Source organism: Tachypleus tridentatus, chromosome 2, assembly GCF_004210375.1.
Source record: "Tachypleus tridentatus isolate NWPU-2018 chromosome 2, ASM421037v1, whole genome shotgun sequence".
Taxonomy (NCBI): Eukaryota; Metazoa; Arthropoda; class Merostomata; order Xiphosura; family Limulidae; genus Tachypleus; species Tachypleus tridentatus.
In genome coordinates this window covers 135,371,088-135,388,026 of record NC_134826.1, presented here as the reverse complement: position 1 = coordinate 135,388,026, position 16,939 = coordinate 135,371,088, and the positions used below count along the sequence as shown (strand labels likewise).

Sequence of the window (16,939 nt, the reverse complement as noted above, 5' to 3'; positions counted from 1 at the left end):
TTTTTTTTTGTGTTTAGTAGTAAAAACAATAGTATAAGGGGTCATAAGTTCAAATTTTCGCAGCATAGGAATCGTCTGCAGTTTAGACAGTATTATTTTTCAAACAGGGTGGTTGGTTTATGTAATGACCTGTGAAAAAGGGTGATGGAGGCGGAAAATTTAAGAGAGTTCTAGAACAGATTGAATAAATATGTGAATAGTAAGGGGCAGTTAAAGTTGGAAGCTGAAAGGAATATGTTTGATGGGTTAATAAGCCCCATTTTGTCCTCTTAAAATTTTACGAATTTATGGATAAAAATAATAGCATTAAATATTAGTCTAGAATGAATTTTGTTCAACTAATGGATGCGATCTTTACTCAAGCGTTAAAAAAATTAAAATCGTTGAGCCATCAACACTGGAAGTTGTAAGAAAAGCATGAAAGAGATATATACATCTCCTTAAAGTTTAACAAAATTAAACAGTTATCTAATATCATTATAATAGTCCTAGTGTCATAATAAAAATCTCAAAAGAAATTTCATGAAAATTCCTTCAATTGTTATAGCATCAAAACAATTATGAACCACATATGTAATAATGTTTAAATCTTTGACAATTCACTTAGCATTTGAAATTCTCAAAGTTATAAGCAGGCATAACAGTCAGATAGACAAACCACTAAAAATAAACTTTCTAAACAAGAAAAGTTATACATCGAACTATCTACCCAGGTCTCACTTACAGAGATTTGTAAAACAGGGATCAACTCATGAATCACATTACTGAAATGTAAGGAATACCAATTATGAGAAAACAAAAACAAATAATAACAACAGCACCTTTCAAGCATCTGATTTCCAAATATATTTGTACTTAGGGTAATTGTCAATTTTTGAGTCCCAAGACACACTGGTACTTACGACACCTGCTAATATAGGAATCTCAAACTTTTACACGAGGTTTTCTAATTTTCGTATAAAATTGATGAGTGGCGCTCACAAGTTCTAGAAAAACTAAACTTTGTTGCTAGTTACTATTTTATGGTGTTTGGTGCACATTAATTTAGGTTGGTATCATTCTGAAGGCTTAGAAATAGATTTTCCTGGTGATTTTGTTCATTTTTAAATTTTCCAAATTATCATCTGTAAGAATTTAAATAAATAAATTGAAATGTTGCACATGATTAGGAAATTGCATTTGGGAAAAGTTACAAATTCAAAGTTCTTCAAAATATTAGTTTTCAGTAGTCAAATGTGTGAAAAATCATCTTAGGTCAGCTTTAGCTCAAAATAACTCACTTACTTTAACATTTATTTCACCAAAATAGGAGAGCCCACAGCATTATTGGATTTTGATGTCGACATTAACCTAAAACACATTAACCTAATGTGATCTATATTCTTTGTTGTTTCCGTTATATTTGCGTTACCTGAGTTTATCAAACTTGTTAACAAATATTATAGTACATACTAAATAACCTTTGTTCTAAAATATTTGTAAGTTCTGAAAATTCCTGAGCAACTGATTTACCGTGATAAGTTTATTTTGATAACTACGTATGTTTGTTTTTGACATTTGCGCAAAGCTACACGAGAGCTATCTGCGCTAGCCGTCCCTAATTTAGCAGTTTAAGACTAAAGGGAAGGCAGCTAGTCGTCACCACCCGCCACCAACTGTTGGGTTACTCTTTTACCAACGAATAGTGGGATTGACTGTCACATTATAACGCCCACACGGCTGAAAGGGCTTGCATGTTTAGAAACTACGTTTCCTTCGGTTTGATGTGTGTGGCGTGTAATGTTGCATGTGTATTGCACAAGTTCCGCCTGTTCTCTAAATTTGTAGAAAATTCATGAGCGTGAAAAGCAACCACATTTGTTTAACGAAAACGTCAGCGTGTTCGAACATTGTTGAAACTTCAAGAATCTCGCGTGATTGGTATGTAAAGCCGACATACCAAAAGATAATACTTATTATTATTAGTCAGCTACAACCAGTGTGATATAGACTTCTGAAGCTGTAATTGTGATTAACGCTTATTAATTGGAAAACTACAGAATTTTACCTGGAACATTCATGGATTTCGAACATTACAAACTGTTCAATTTCAGTGTGTTAACTTCGAACGTTTGCATTTCTATGAGGATATTAAATATCTCTCTCGGTAAAAAATCAATTTGTAACTGGTGTGAGGCCAACCAACCCAGTTAGCTGAAGTGAAGTGCGACAGTATCAACCCAGAATTAATTTGCTCGTCATAGAACTGAATCGTCGATAAATTTTTCATTTCCATACCGGATATAATACTCAGTATTGTCCATAAGTTTCTGAAACTTTTGTATATAAATCATTATATAAAATAACCGTTATTGTGAATTGTATTGTTTTTTGTTTGTATGTTTGTATATTAAAATATATTTGCGTTAAGAAAGAAAACTGTGTGTATCAATCTCGTTGGCAACGCTAAAATCAGAGGTTCGATTTTCCTCGGCGGACTAAGCAGATAGCCCAAAGTGGCTTTGCTGTAAGAAAACAAACCAACACAATCTTCTCGGCAAATGTTATAAATCTAATACATATTAACATTTAACTAAGTTCTAAATTTAAATTAAAATTTCTGTTTTTTGAAACAGTGATATATAACGCACATAACATAATAAATCGAAGACGCGTCCGAAATAAGTTACACTTCGTAACACTTGTAACCATCTTTTGATTTGTACGCGTTGGCTACTGAAGTTATTAACTTCAAGCTCAAAAACAATAATTTTGTGTGTTTTCAGTTCTATTCAGTTTCTTTATTTCAGCCTTGGAAAGTGAGATGTTAATCAGAAGTAATGTGTATGTTTTTTTACTATGTCGAAGAAATGATAACAGGGGATTGTCCAGAAATAAGGAGGGGTTCACTGAATAGCATACATATACCTATAACTAAATGTTCGGTCCGACATGGCCAGTTGGGTTAAGACGTTCGGCTCGTAATCTGAGGGTCGCGGGTTCGAATCCCTAGCGCACCAAACATGCTCGCCCTTTCAGCCGTGGGGCGTTATAATGTGACGGCCAATCACATTATTCGTTGATAAAAGAGTAGCCCAAGAGTTGGTGCTGGGTACTGATGACAAGCCAGCTGCCTTCCCTCTAGTCTTACACTGCTAAATTAGGGACAGCTGGCACAGATAGCCCTCGTGCAGCTTTGTGCGAAATTCAAAAACAAACAAACCTAAATGTTGATTTCCTATCAGCTAGGTGAATTCAAGTTTGAACAAAAGCACTTAAACTAAACAGGGTGATACAGTATTATAGTGACCGTTAAATTATAACGCCCCCACGGCTGAAAGGTCGAGCATGTTTGGCACGACGGGGAGTCGAACACCTTAACCACCTGACCATGCCGGGCCTGAATGTGGTAAAGTACAAAATAATATTACTACTACACAAGCTGTGAAGTACTAAGTAATGAAAGTTTAGTGCTCAGGTAGAGTTATAACTCAATCATAGCACTTATTTATAAGCATTAACCCTTAAACGGTGTCCATCATCAATTGATTCTGCCATCTACAAGAATCACGCTGTTTTAGGGTTAAAGAGTAATAGATTGAACGTGTTGGCCGTTTTTCCGAGGCCCATCCTTACATACTAAGTAATGCTGTGCTTAACAATAGCCTGTTTCATGCACTCTTAAAATACGTTTCTGTCGTATACTGAAGTCAATGAGAAAACTTCACTTATCTTTTCGCTAACATGATTGAAGGAAAACGAAAGATTAACAGTTTAACTCTTTAGCTAGCTCCTAATTCTCCACTTTAGTAACACTTTTCAATAATATTGAGAATCTAACAAGATGTGAAACAGCCAATAATGGCAATTATGTGCTCAGATAAGGTTATAACTCAGGGGTGGCCAAAGTTGCTTAACGTAAGAGCCACGTGCGATGAACGTCAGATGTTTGAGAACATGAACAAATATTACAGACACGTTTTTATTGTTAGATGCACGTTTTGTGACATAAATTATATAAAAATATTAATAAATACATGTATGTAATAATATTTATTCATGTATGTAGTTTTTAAACTGTTAATTTGTGTTAGTTTCAATAATCACAAAATACACATATATACAGGGTGTTCGGAAGGTCACTGTGTAGTTTTGTAATCATATACATACAGTAACTTTCCGAACACCCTGTATATTCCGAACTATATTGAGTGTATTTAATACGATAATGAACTACAGAAACATCTAAGAAAAATATTTATTTATTATTATTATGCCACTCGATTCCATGCAGGAACATAGGGTCGCAATCGCTTGCGGATTCATTAACAGGCTGTTTTTTTAAATGAGCAGATTGTTAGCCTACCACACAACCCCCAACCAGGAGGAGAAACCTGAACCGTCCCTAATTTAGTAGTGTAAGACTAGAGGGAAGACAGCTAGTCATCACCACCCACCGCCGCCAACTCTTGGGCTACTCTTGTACCAACGAATAGTGGGATTGACCGTCACATTATAACGCCCCCACGGCTGAAAGGGCGACCATGTTTAGCGCGACTGGGATGTGAACCCGCGACCCTCGAATTACGAGTCGCACGCCTAACGCGCTCGGCCATCTTGGGCAAGAAAAATATGCAAATTTGCATTTCATTGACATCAAATGAGACTGCCAAAAGTAAAAGGGGAAAAACAGATATTTATTTGTTTTAGTAAATATCTGTTCAAAACATGAAGGAAAATACGTAAAACAATAAAATTTTACTTGTGCTAACATTTAACTTTATAGATCGGACAATACAACGTTCATAGAATTCCAGGGAATACCCACTGATTCAAAATTGATGGTTAAGGTGACATAAGATTGCTTTCAGCATTTGAAAAGAGGTACATGGATTCGATATCATGTTATTTGGCCTGTATGATGCATTTGCCATTTTCAAAAGGCTGGTGGAACTTATACTTAAAGAACTGTGATGGAAGATATGTCTCGTCTGTATGGATGACATGCTTATTTGTGATCACATGTTTCAAGGTGCTTCTGAAAATCTGAAAATAGTATTTCAGTGCATAAAAGGTGTAGGTTTGAAACTAAAACCAGGAAAGTTCTTATTCATGAGTGTGAAAAATGGAGTTTCCAATATAGGAAAGCAGTTCTCACTGATCATACAAAGATCCCAGTTGTCAAAGACAGAACCCAACTTGAGAATAAATTAGAGATCTGCAGATACTTGGGTTTAGTAAGGCATTATCAATGGCTTATGGCTAATTTCTCTAAAATTACTGCATGTTTTGTATGGATACAGAAAAGTGAACACATTCTAGTTTCGTAGGTGCATCCTTAGTCAAAACGCTGATGGTCCCTTATTCTCAACAACATTTTCCTTTCATCTTGGGTACAGATGTCAATGTTAATTGAATGTTGCTGTTTTCACACAATTACGTAATAATATGGATTAGGTAATTATAGATGAGATTATACACTACTATCCCTGAGTACTAATTATGTATGTTTACAGTTGTAGTACTTGTCTAATATTACCAACACTACTGTATGCTAGGAGGGTTTACCATTTGAATATAGTATACATCATCGAAATGAATGATGAATTTCAAAACCATGGAAGGAATAATTGCTCTTTGATAATAAAAATTCAAGAGTAAACTTTATTGTATACTCTGGCTGGGTCAATAGCACAGAAACACCAATAAAATATTTAACTTTCCAGTAAGTAAAATCATCTACATTCATTAAATGTTCAGGTCATTGACAGTAATCAAAGCCATTGCAGAAACAATGTCGATCAAACGTAATTGACAACGATTCTGCATTTTGTATGGATACCAAGAATGACCAATCAGGAACAACTGCAAAATCCATGCACAGCTGGGAACTTCTTACCAAGTAATAATATTAAGTGTGACTTTCACTAACTGATAATCATTGAAATTTTTTCAAAACCATGAAGGAATAATTGCTCTTTGTAATATTCTGTCATTGAATAGTCAATTACATTCATTAAATGTTCAGGTCATTGACAGTAATCAAAGCCATTGCAGTGTGTAATGACCGTAATTATGAACCACTGAGATGTAAGAGTCAACTTATAATGTTACTTTCAATACCCAGAGTTTAACTTATAATGTTACTTTCAATACCCAGAGTTTAACTTATAATGTTACTTTCAATACCCAGAGTTTAAAGAGATACTTCATGCTTTACATAATATAAGGACTGGTATTTGCAAAGATATTATTTCTTCTATCATTTACGTTAAAATGTAAAGTGATGTTGTAAAGTCTGTACCACATGTACTACTTAGAGGAAAAACTAGACACCACAGGGAAAATTCCATACGAGATGTAGGTTTTCTTTTCCAGAGAACTGCCCTAGACATGGCTGATCCTCTGCTCGAAACTGAGAAAGATAATTACAATTTCCAAGCAATCATTTATTAGTTCACCAAAGAGGCTGAAACTCATCTATTGGTTCATAATAGGTTGCTCTACTACAGATGTGTTGGTAAAACAATGAATATCAGGTTTTGGATGGAGTTCATCTCAATAGCCACTTGCTTGCTGAGAGTTAGGGTTGATGAAATCATGCATTTCCCATAACGTTCTCGATACAATGATATAGTTGAATTAGTAGTATAAACTGTCAAGCACAAACTTGCGATGTTCGTTAACGGGAAGTAGAACTTTCAGTGTACATTATGTATATCCCTATTCAATATAGGTATACATAGTGTCAAACATGTAGAATAGCTGCATTCTGAAATAGTCGATGCATATGAATTTTGCATGCCAACTAATTGGTGAAAGTATGCGTGTGCCCAAAGTGGTGAAATGGTCATAAAGTAATGGAATAATAGTACATGTCTGATGATTAGGCTTGGCTAAAGTAATGTCAGCAACTCATGTCCGGTTTGGCTGTATTGTTCCATATGTTGTTTGTTGACAGCTATCATAAATGTGGTGAATTGTGAGGTACAGTTGTCCCAAGATGTGATCCACGCATCAAACCTATTGACAAGCTTAAAATTTACATCACTGTCTACTCCATTACCCAAAAATGGATTAGCAAATTTACTCTGGCGTTAAGACCCTGAATTATATAACCTCGTTTCAACTGATACGAAGGAAGAGATGATAGTAAACATCAAGTTGTTCATCAGGATTCATATGATGAAACACCAGATGATGGAAAACCAGAGGTGAAACATTCTATCTACTTTGATGATTAACTGAGAAGCTAACATGACCTCGTAATTCTTTCGACTCGGATTGTTTGACTTGTAGCTAAGACAAGCACGTGATATAAATGTTACTTCTATTTGAACTATAGGCTGGTGGTGGTTCATAGTAAGATGCCATAAAGATATTCTACGATGACCATTTAATCATTGCATGGTTAGGGCAGAAGACTGGTTGAACTACTAACATAATGAGTATTGTGACAATTGCTTTCCACCAAGCTGTATAAGTTATGATTTGTATGGAAACGTTGATCTGACATTCTGGAATTACTGTACATAAGTAGCTAAGTTGTAGCAGAAGTTTTGCAGAGTTAAGTGTGAAACTCGATAGATGTACAAAATTTTAGAAAGAACTCTGCAATCGGATTAAGTTATATGTGTGTATACATGTTGAGTGTTTGGGTGCAAATATGTGATATTTCTTATATACCAATATTTTGTTCATCTAAAACTCTACTGCTGCGATGCTTTTCCACTTTGTACACGAGGACTATCTGCGCTAGTCGTCCCTAATTTACCAGTGTAAGACTAGAGGAGAGGCAGCTAGTCATCACCACTCACCGCCAACTCTTGGGCTACTCTTTTACCAACAAATAGTGGGATTAACCGTTATATTATAACGCTTCCACGGCTGAAAGGACGAGCATGTTTTGTGCGACGGGCATTCGAACCCGCGACCCTCAGATTACGAGTCGAACGCCTTAACCCAACTGGCCATGCCGGGCCTTGACGTGTTTTCACTTTCTTGAAAATAAATGATTAACAAAATGTGAGCCCCAGGCTTTAGACAGAACTGTTCTTTAATGGAATAAGTTTCAACCTCTCTTTGAAAGGAAAAGGGTAACAAAAGTTGTGTTTCTCAAGCCATTAACTTTGAGCTATAGAGAAGAATTTAAAAACATGAAATCAATGAAGAATAAAACCTTCTGTTGTGTTCCAGAATGTGACGCTATTTACTTCACGACAAAACATTAGTTAAAAAGCGGAAAAACGGTTTGAAAGAAAGTATTGAAATTAGTTTTACTCTTGCGTTATTTATTGTAATATCATAAGACACTTTCTAACCTTGGACAACATTCATCGTGTTCATGATCAATCAAAAAACCCTTGTTGGCTAAGTAAGCAAGTAAGGGTTCTGGAATTTGGGAACTCTTTGTTGATGGTGTAACCAAAGTCGTGATGTACTCGAAGTTCTTATTAGTACTTATATTTAGTATTTATATTAATATTATAATATGGTAAACTTCAACTATAAAACAACGAGTGTGAAGACACAGTGAGAATATAGTATTGCCATTTTAAACAACGTTGTTCTTCCAACTGTAGACTGAGTGTAATATATAAAGTTAGGGTGACAAGTAAATCGCATATCCAGCTCTGCCCATGGTGAAAGCCTGAAGTTTTGGTGAAATTATACAACTAAAAATGAGCTCTCGGCCTAAATTAGGCTATTTTAAAGCTCTTGTGATGCACTTTAAATGTCTTTTCTTGAAAGATTTGTAGACTGCACTCCCGGCCCGGCATGGCCAAGCGTGTAAGGGAGTGCGACTCGTAATCTGAGGGTCGCGGGTTCGCATCCTTGTTGTAAGATAAAGGGAGTAGATTGAAAGCAAAGAGGTAAAGATGTAGGGTCTTAACAAATTAGAAGCAATGAAAAAGCAGTTTTATCACTTTTTGTTCAAAGCAGCTCATTTCACAGTAGAGATGTGGTTAAGATTACCACTGTTGAATTTGGTACATTTGTACAAATTTGAACAGGAAGTGACAGAACTTCTTTCTCATTGCTTCTAATTTGTTAAGACTTCAATAACTTCATTAACTTTACAGAAGACTATATTCTGTATTAAGAAGAGAGATATATCCAAAAATAACAAAGTTAAACTGTGTGAATGAGAAAAAAACCGGAAACCTAAACAATATCTTTATTCTTTGCTACATAGGAATAAGAGGTCTAAATAAAACTTGACCCCTTCAGATCGCGCACAATAACATGGCCAAATACCGACCCAGAAACAACTCTGCTGCATCAAACATAACAAGCTTAATCCTAAGTACCTCTTTCCTCTAAACATCTGGAACAATATAGTTAGATGCCAAACAATGCTAAACTAATTGATTCCCAGACAAAACCTTGGTTCTATCTTAAAAGAGTTTTATATGCAAAATTAAGATTTTGTGTGCGTATGCTTGAGTGCCAAGCTGAAGTGTGTTGCTAACACGAAGACTGAAAGTGCACTGATACATTAGCGAAGCTCAGTACAAATATACTTGTTAAAATAACCCCACGAAGTGAACGTGGCCTGAATATGAAATGTTAAAATTGGGGAAAATAGAAAAATATAATATACTGTGAGTATAGCAACATAGTTTTTTATATATGTTACTTAGAAATCAATTTCAGTATAAGAAGAATAACATAACTTCTGATATGGAGAAAGTGTGTTTTTTTTTTATAGCAAAATCACCTCGCGCTATCTTGTTTGTTTGTTTGTTTTTGAATTTCGCACAAAGCTCCTCGAGGGCTATTTATGCTAGCTGTTCCTAATTTAGCAGTGTAAGACTAGAGGGAAGGTAGCTAGTCATCACCACCCACCGCCAACATTTGGGCTACTCTTTTACCAACGAATAGTGGGATTGATAGTCACATTATAACGCCCCCACGGCTGAAAGGGCCGTGTTTGACGAGACGGGGATGCGAACCCGCGACCGTCAGATTACGAGTCGCACGCCTTAACAAGCTTGGTCATGCCGGGCCTCGCACTGTCTACTGAACCCACTGAAGAGAAACCAAACCCTGATTTTAGTGTGGTAAATCTGTAGACTTACTGGTGTACTAGGGGATACTAGGAAGAAAGAGGTCAAAGTTGAAGTTAACCCTCCTTGGTCTAAACATGGACAAAATCCCAACGTAAAACGTGGCAGTTGAACATTTATTACCAACAATCTGAGGTAACCATCCTTTTTTCCCAAGTTATAAACTTAAGATAAAAATGTATGAGTGGATGCTATGATAAATAACACAAATATCTTAACTTTCACACAATTTATTTATAACATAGCATATTATTACATTATTTATTTTAATTTCACCCAAAATTTTATAAAAGGCTTAAGAACTCAACATTTAAGGGTATGTATAAACTTAAAACATGATATATGACGTGTGTACAGTCAGAGTTACTTTATATCCGTATGAGGTAGATTTCGACATCCAGCTCTTGATGTCCTTCAACAGTGTTTCACGAGATTTATTAATATATGATCAGTGGTCGTAACAGTGTTTTACGGCCGAAGTTGTCAGAGCAAGGGTCAAAGTGAAAATTGGGTACAGCTCAAAAAATGGATCTTCATATGAGCCTTATGTGGATGTTGAAGTAGACACTTCATCTGAGTTTATCTCTATTCATCTGAATAGAGGCGGTTATTTATTTTTCTTGTATTTCTCCATGAAGAGTGCCAGCGCACTCTTTAAGACAGACAAGACATTTGTGTGCCGCCCCCCACAGTTTATACGTTATAGAAAATTTAAGTTTTTATAAAAGGATCTAGCGCCATCTATTTATGAAGATAATAAATGCTAAACAACAATAATGGATGTGCATGGGTGTTGGTGAGATTCCCGTTAAGAAGTCCCTTGTTACAAATTATTATCCCACAAAGTTTGATTAAGGTTGGCACAACAACCTAGGAGTAGTTAGATAACGGACAAACAGACAGATAGCCATTTGTTTTTGCTTTTTATACATGTTGATATAAATGTATGTGTATTTTCCTATAGCAAAGACATTTTGGAATATCTGCTGTGTATACCGAAGGGAATCGAACCCCTGTTTTAAACGTTGTAAATCTATAGACTAACCACTGCTCCCGCGAGGGACAAATGTATATATATATAAATAATATATGATGCAGAAATAAATAAGTAAAATGCATTACCTAACTTCTTCCAATATGACGTCACCAGAGAATTTTTTTAGCAGACAAGAAAATGTTTTTATAAGAACGGGCAGAAACATTAAACACATTAATAAACGGCAGAATCGGACTTTAATGTGATAAGTTGGTCAGATACTTTTCCATGCGGTGTTGTCTTTCTACTTTAATATAATCAAGAATCTTATTTAATATTATCAACCATTACACTAACAAAATCCTCTCTATTATCTTGTGTTTGTTTTGAATTTCACGCAAAGCTACATAGGGGCTATTTGTGCTAGCCATCAATAATTTAACAGTAAAAGACTAGAGGAAAGGCAGCTAGTTATCACGATACACCGCCAACTCTTTTACCCACAAACTGGCCATCACATTATAACGACCCACGACCCAAAGGTTTGGTGGAACGGGGATTTGGACCTGGGAACTTCAGATTGAGAGTCGAGCGCGTTGGTGTTCCCAGTCTTCTATTATCTGTTATATTGCTATGACAATTTTGTCACACGTAGGACAGTGTACTTGTGGATTGAGATATGGTGTATTTGTATTAAATATTACAATGATAAGCTTAGTTGTAAACAGAACTGAAGCATGGTGTGTTCCTTGTGTTCCTTAGTACAGTTAATTAATATTTTTGGATTGGTCCTAAATTAGGAGAGTCATAAACGTTTGATTCCTAATAGAAAGAGAAAGTATTCCTTTTAGAATCTACACGATATTAGATAAAAAACATGGTGACTGCAATGTTTTTAATAAGATTGATCAAGGTATATCTTAAAGTTGAGGAAGCTAATATATTTAAAAATTATGACTCACTTCTTATGAAGGGAAATTATTTGTTTATTAAAAATGAAAGAAAACACAGTTTGAGTAGTTTTTTATCTAGAAATAAGTTTGATTTGTAAAAACGGGAAATCTGTGTATGTTGTTTTATCTTGATATTATTTCTGAATAAATTATTCATTATGCAGAAATTTTATATTAAATGCGTTTATTTCTGTTAAGTACACTAATATAATTACATTTGTGAAAGCAGACGAAATTTTACGTATTTATTTATTGACCTTGTTTTGAATTTCGCGCAAAGACACACGAAAGCTATTCCTAATTTAGCAGTTTAAGACCAGAGGGAAGGCAGCTAGTCATCACCAACAACCAACAACTCTTGGGCAACTCTTTTACCAATGAATAGTGAGATTGATCGTCACATTATAATGCACCCACGGCTGAAAGGGCAAACATGTTTGGTGTGACGGGGATTCGAACCTGCGACCCTCAGGTTACGTGTCGACTGATCTTATTAATATTGTGCCAGGAATGAAGTTGAAGTTCTTATTATTTGATTACTATTGTTATAGGCAGCTTCAGTTACAAATACCTTTCTAGATATACGTGATTTACTGGAAGAGAAACACCAGCATCTGCAATTTTTGATGTCAAACATCTATTCTTTCAAGATAGTGGAAGCAACGAATCTGAACGAATGTACTCTGAGTCTTGAAGAATATGCCAAGATCGCGTATGAAATTAAGAGAACGCTATTATTTTATATGAATAATTCTGTTGTTTTCGATCCATATATTATTTCACAAGTGGCCCTAATTGACTATTTTTGGTGAAAATATGTCTGATCATGATGCAAAGCCAACGTCCACGTATTATGATCTTTAAATGCATCTTAAGAAATATAAATTGAAAACTAAGAGGTCGATGTTAGTGCTCAAATTCACGTTGAAAACTATTGTACGATTTTTGTTTTTTGAATTTCGCGCAAAGCTACACGATGACTATCTGCGCTAGCCGTCCCTATTTTAACAGTGTAACACTAGAGGGAAGACAGCTAGTCATCACTACCCACCACCAACTCTTAGGCTACTCTTTTACCAACGAACAAATAGGATTGACCGTCACATTATAACGCCCCCAAGACTGAAATGGCGAGCGTGTTTGGTGCGACGGGAATTCGAACTCGCGACCCTCGGATTACGAGTCGAACGCCTTAATCCATCTGGCCATGCCAGATCCTATTGTATGAAAGAAATTCAAATGCATCTTTTTTTTTTTAAAGTTTATTTTTTCTATGTAATGCTCCAGCATATTTTCAGTGAATGTATTTTAACCATACTTAATATGAATCATCATTATACAAAGAAACTGTATAATATCAATGATGCATAGGTAGGGGTTTTGCTATTCTAAAGAATGAAATTAATTTTCCGATTAGTTTGTTTTGTTTCTTGAATTTCGCACAAAGCTACTCGAGGGCTATCTGTGCTAGCCGTCCCTAATTTAGCAGTGCAAGACTAGAGGGAAGTCAGCTAGTCATCACCACCCACTGCCAACTCTTGGGCTACTCTGTTACCAACGAATAGTGGGATTGGCCGTCACATTATAACGACCCTCGGCTGAAAGGGCGAGCATGTTTGGCACGACGGGGATGCGAACCCGCAACCCTCAGATTACGAGTCGCACGCCTTGCCATGCCGGGCCCTTTTTCGATTAGTTTCAATACTTTTGATTTTATCAATGAATTGTCAAAAATCTATAAGACAAAAACTTAAATTCCGAATAAATATATTTTTGGGTAAAAATGTGTTATCGGATGTTTCTAATTTTCTTTTTGAGCTGATACTCCTGTTTATCTCCAAATACTATGTATTAATTGGAATTGTTATTCCAACGAGAAATCTTATTACTTTTAAGTTTTCTTAAACGTTTTATCCATCACTATTAACTTCATCAAAGGTACATTAACAGGTAAAACTAAAAATGTTAGTGGGTTCTTTTAAATTATCTGGTAGAAACAATTCAAAGTCTGGTCCATGTAAACAATAAAAAATTTATTTTTCCTCAGTGATTTTACAAATTACCTTCACTGTACATATCTATTGATCATGTTTACAAATGACATAAGCTGCACTACACTTAACGTATAGAATAAACTTATACCACTTCTTGGCTGAGACAAATATAAAAAAAGATTGATTCATATTACTTGCTAGAAATAACTCTACTATCTTGAAAAAGCTATTTAATTTTCAAAATTATCTCTTTTTTTATATCTTTCAATATGCTAGAAAACTTGACATCAAGCATTTGACGTGTTTTAAGCTAGTCTTACAAACTCTTTGATATTGGCATCATCATTACTTCCTGCAGCTCCCTCTAGCACAAGAATAAGTTGCAACATTAAAAGTACACCTTACAACAATATAATTTGTTGTTTTTAACATGATAGTTGCACTCATTTTGCTGAATTATATATACTATGCACTCAATACATAGAATTAACTCCTTGTTATAAATTGTGCTATAAAACGGACATGACTGCAGTTACTTCTGGGTGAGCGTGTACGTCAAATGTTCTTTGAATTACAGTTAACTTTAAGATTCTTATAGTAGCATGCAGAATGTTTTCAGTACTGTTTTGTAGTACTCTTATATGAAACGTAATGAACTACAAAAGCAATCTAAAAAATATAGGTGTCACTGTGCACCATAGAATTAGTTTCCAATTGCTTTAATGCATTCTACAGATCAACCAATTACTTTTGTTTATATAAATGACACCTTTAGAGTATTTTTCATAAGAGACTAAAACTTTTTCAAACAGTTTGTATCTACGGTTGGCAAAAATTTGGTTTGCTATAACTTGCTTCATACTTCATTAACCAAAATAATGACTTGGTGATATATTTGCTTGGTCAGTTAATTGTCATTAAATACTTTTTTAAAAAGTATCTACTATTAGAAATATTGCTTATATGTTATTGTTTAAAATTGATTACTGCATATTCAGTATATCTTTTAGGCTAACTATTACATCAATAACATACATAAAGTAAGATAACTGAAAACGGGTTTTCATTTTACTACACTGTGTTCAAAAAACTATTAAAGAATATATACAGTATAAAATCTTCAACTTACTATTGATTCACTAACTTTTATAATTAGTGAAGTACTTATTGATTGAATAAACTTCATGTGAAAAAAAAAGATCTTTCCATATCTGTATATTAGCTGATGTCTTTATGTACTTGGAATATATTACTATGACACATCTGAGTAAGCAAACATTTATGAGTTTTTGGTCCAGATTATAAAGAGGTTAATTACATACCAGTAAAATATATTTTCAAATGCAGATTTGCCATAATATTAGTTTTCATTTTTAAAGTTTAGTTTATTGGATGGAATAGCCTAAATGAAACAACTGGTCCCTTGTCATCCAATATTGTGTTAAAACAGTTTGCAATTTTTTTAGGATAGAGTTTCTTCAATCTCTTCTGATATCATTATGTTGAGAGTTTATCACTTAAATTGTACCAACTAAAATAAGAGGAACAAAATAACTTTTTAAATATAAGATACTATAAAGCAGTGAACATAAGGAGACAAAAATACTTAGGACACTGTTATTATACAATAAAGAAGACATTAAAACTTTTTATTTGTTCCTTTAATTTTACAGAAACTATTACAATTACTTTCACCGTTAAAAACTGGTAATGCTTTATTTAACTTCTGTCAAGTTACCACTTTTCTTGGGTTCGATTCCCCATCACACCAAACATGCTCACCCTTTCAGCTGTGAGGGCATTACAATATAATGGTCAATCCCACTATTCATTGGTAAAAGAGTAATCCAAGAGTTGGCAGTGGGTGGTGATGACTAGCTGCCCTCCCTCTAGTCCTGCACTGCTGAATTAGCCCTTGTGTAGCTTTGCATGAAATTAAAACAAACCAAATCAAAACCATTTTTCTAGGATTACGTGAAAATTTACAGGGCATAAATTAAAATGTTGTTTCCCATTTCCCAACCAACTTAGGAGAAATTTTGTGCAATTCAGAAAATTTTATTATATATATTTATTGTTTGTTTTTTTCCACCTGGTCTATTTTTAATCCCAATTTTGACATATATTTTCAGGTTTTCTTCTTTTCTGGTTAATACTGTACTTACAAATTGACATTTCGTAATAATTATTCATAAACCCTCCTAACTTAGAATAAAAATGGACACCCCATTTTCCGCGTTTGTAGACTTGTTTAGGAGGAAGAAACTGTAAAAATGTTGATTCCAAATGATTTGAGGAGAATGTCTCAAAAGCAGTGTTGGGATGACCTGTACAAGATGTGTTGTTTTTGACAGGAAGATAGAACTCTAGACAAAGTAACCAGTACTGAAGTTTCCTCAGACAAAAACTTTGGTGATATGCTTTAACCAAAATATAAGGATTCAACAAGCATTACAACTGATTTCAACTAAAATATTAACGATGTTAAACTCACGTCAGTGAGATAAAATGTAGCACTTTGGAAGAAAACCCAAATGTGCTCATTGTGTCAGCACTGAAGCTGAAGAAGACCCAGAACTACTTATAGAATTCAGAGATGATCCAACAGTCTGTACTTGGTGTTCACTAAGGGAGAAGACAGTTATAAAACGAAACCAGTCAAGTGATTTTAAAAGTTTAGAGATATTATGCACATTAAATAAAAGTATTACTTCTGACTTTTGATTGTTTGCTTTATTTTTAAACTCTACTACATTGATATGGCTGAAGTCCAATAGTATAGTATCATTTTGTAACAGGATAGTAAATTGAAAAAACAAAAACTTATACAAAAAATCAATACATAACTCTATTATTTACATTGATTATTTAAGCCTATCACTACAAGATTAACACAGAATCATGAATGGCCCTTCCTCTTGTTCTTCTTTTAAACACCAGAGGAGTTAATGCACTATATATCTTTTG

General features: G+C 34.6%; 1 long non-coding RNA gene across 1 annotated transcript; it reads left to right on the top strand.

Annotated features, from left to right (window-relative positions):
- Window positions 1-14,326: 14,326 nt before the first annotated feature.
- Window positions 14,327-16,689, top strand: LOC143245189 (uncharacterized). Its single transcript, XR_013025496.1, has 2 exons — window positions 14,327-14,522; window positions 16,105-16,689. It is a non-coding gene; the product is annotated as an uncharacterized LOC143245189 (long non-coding RNA).
- The last annotated feature ends 250 nt before the right edge of the window (window positions 16,690-16,939 follow it).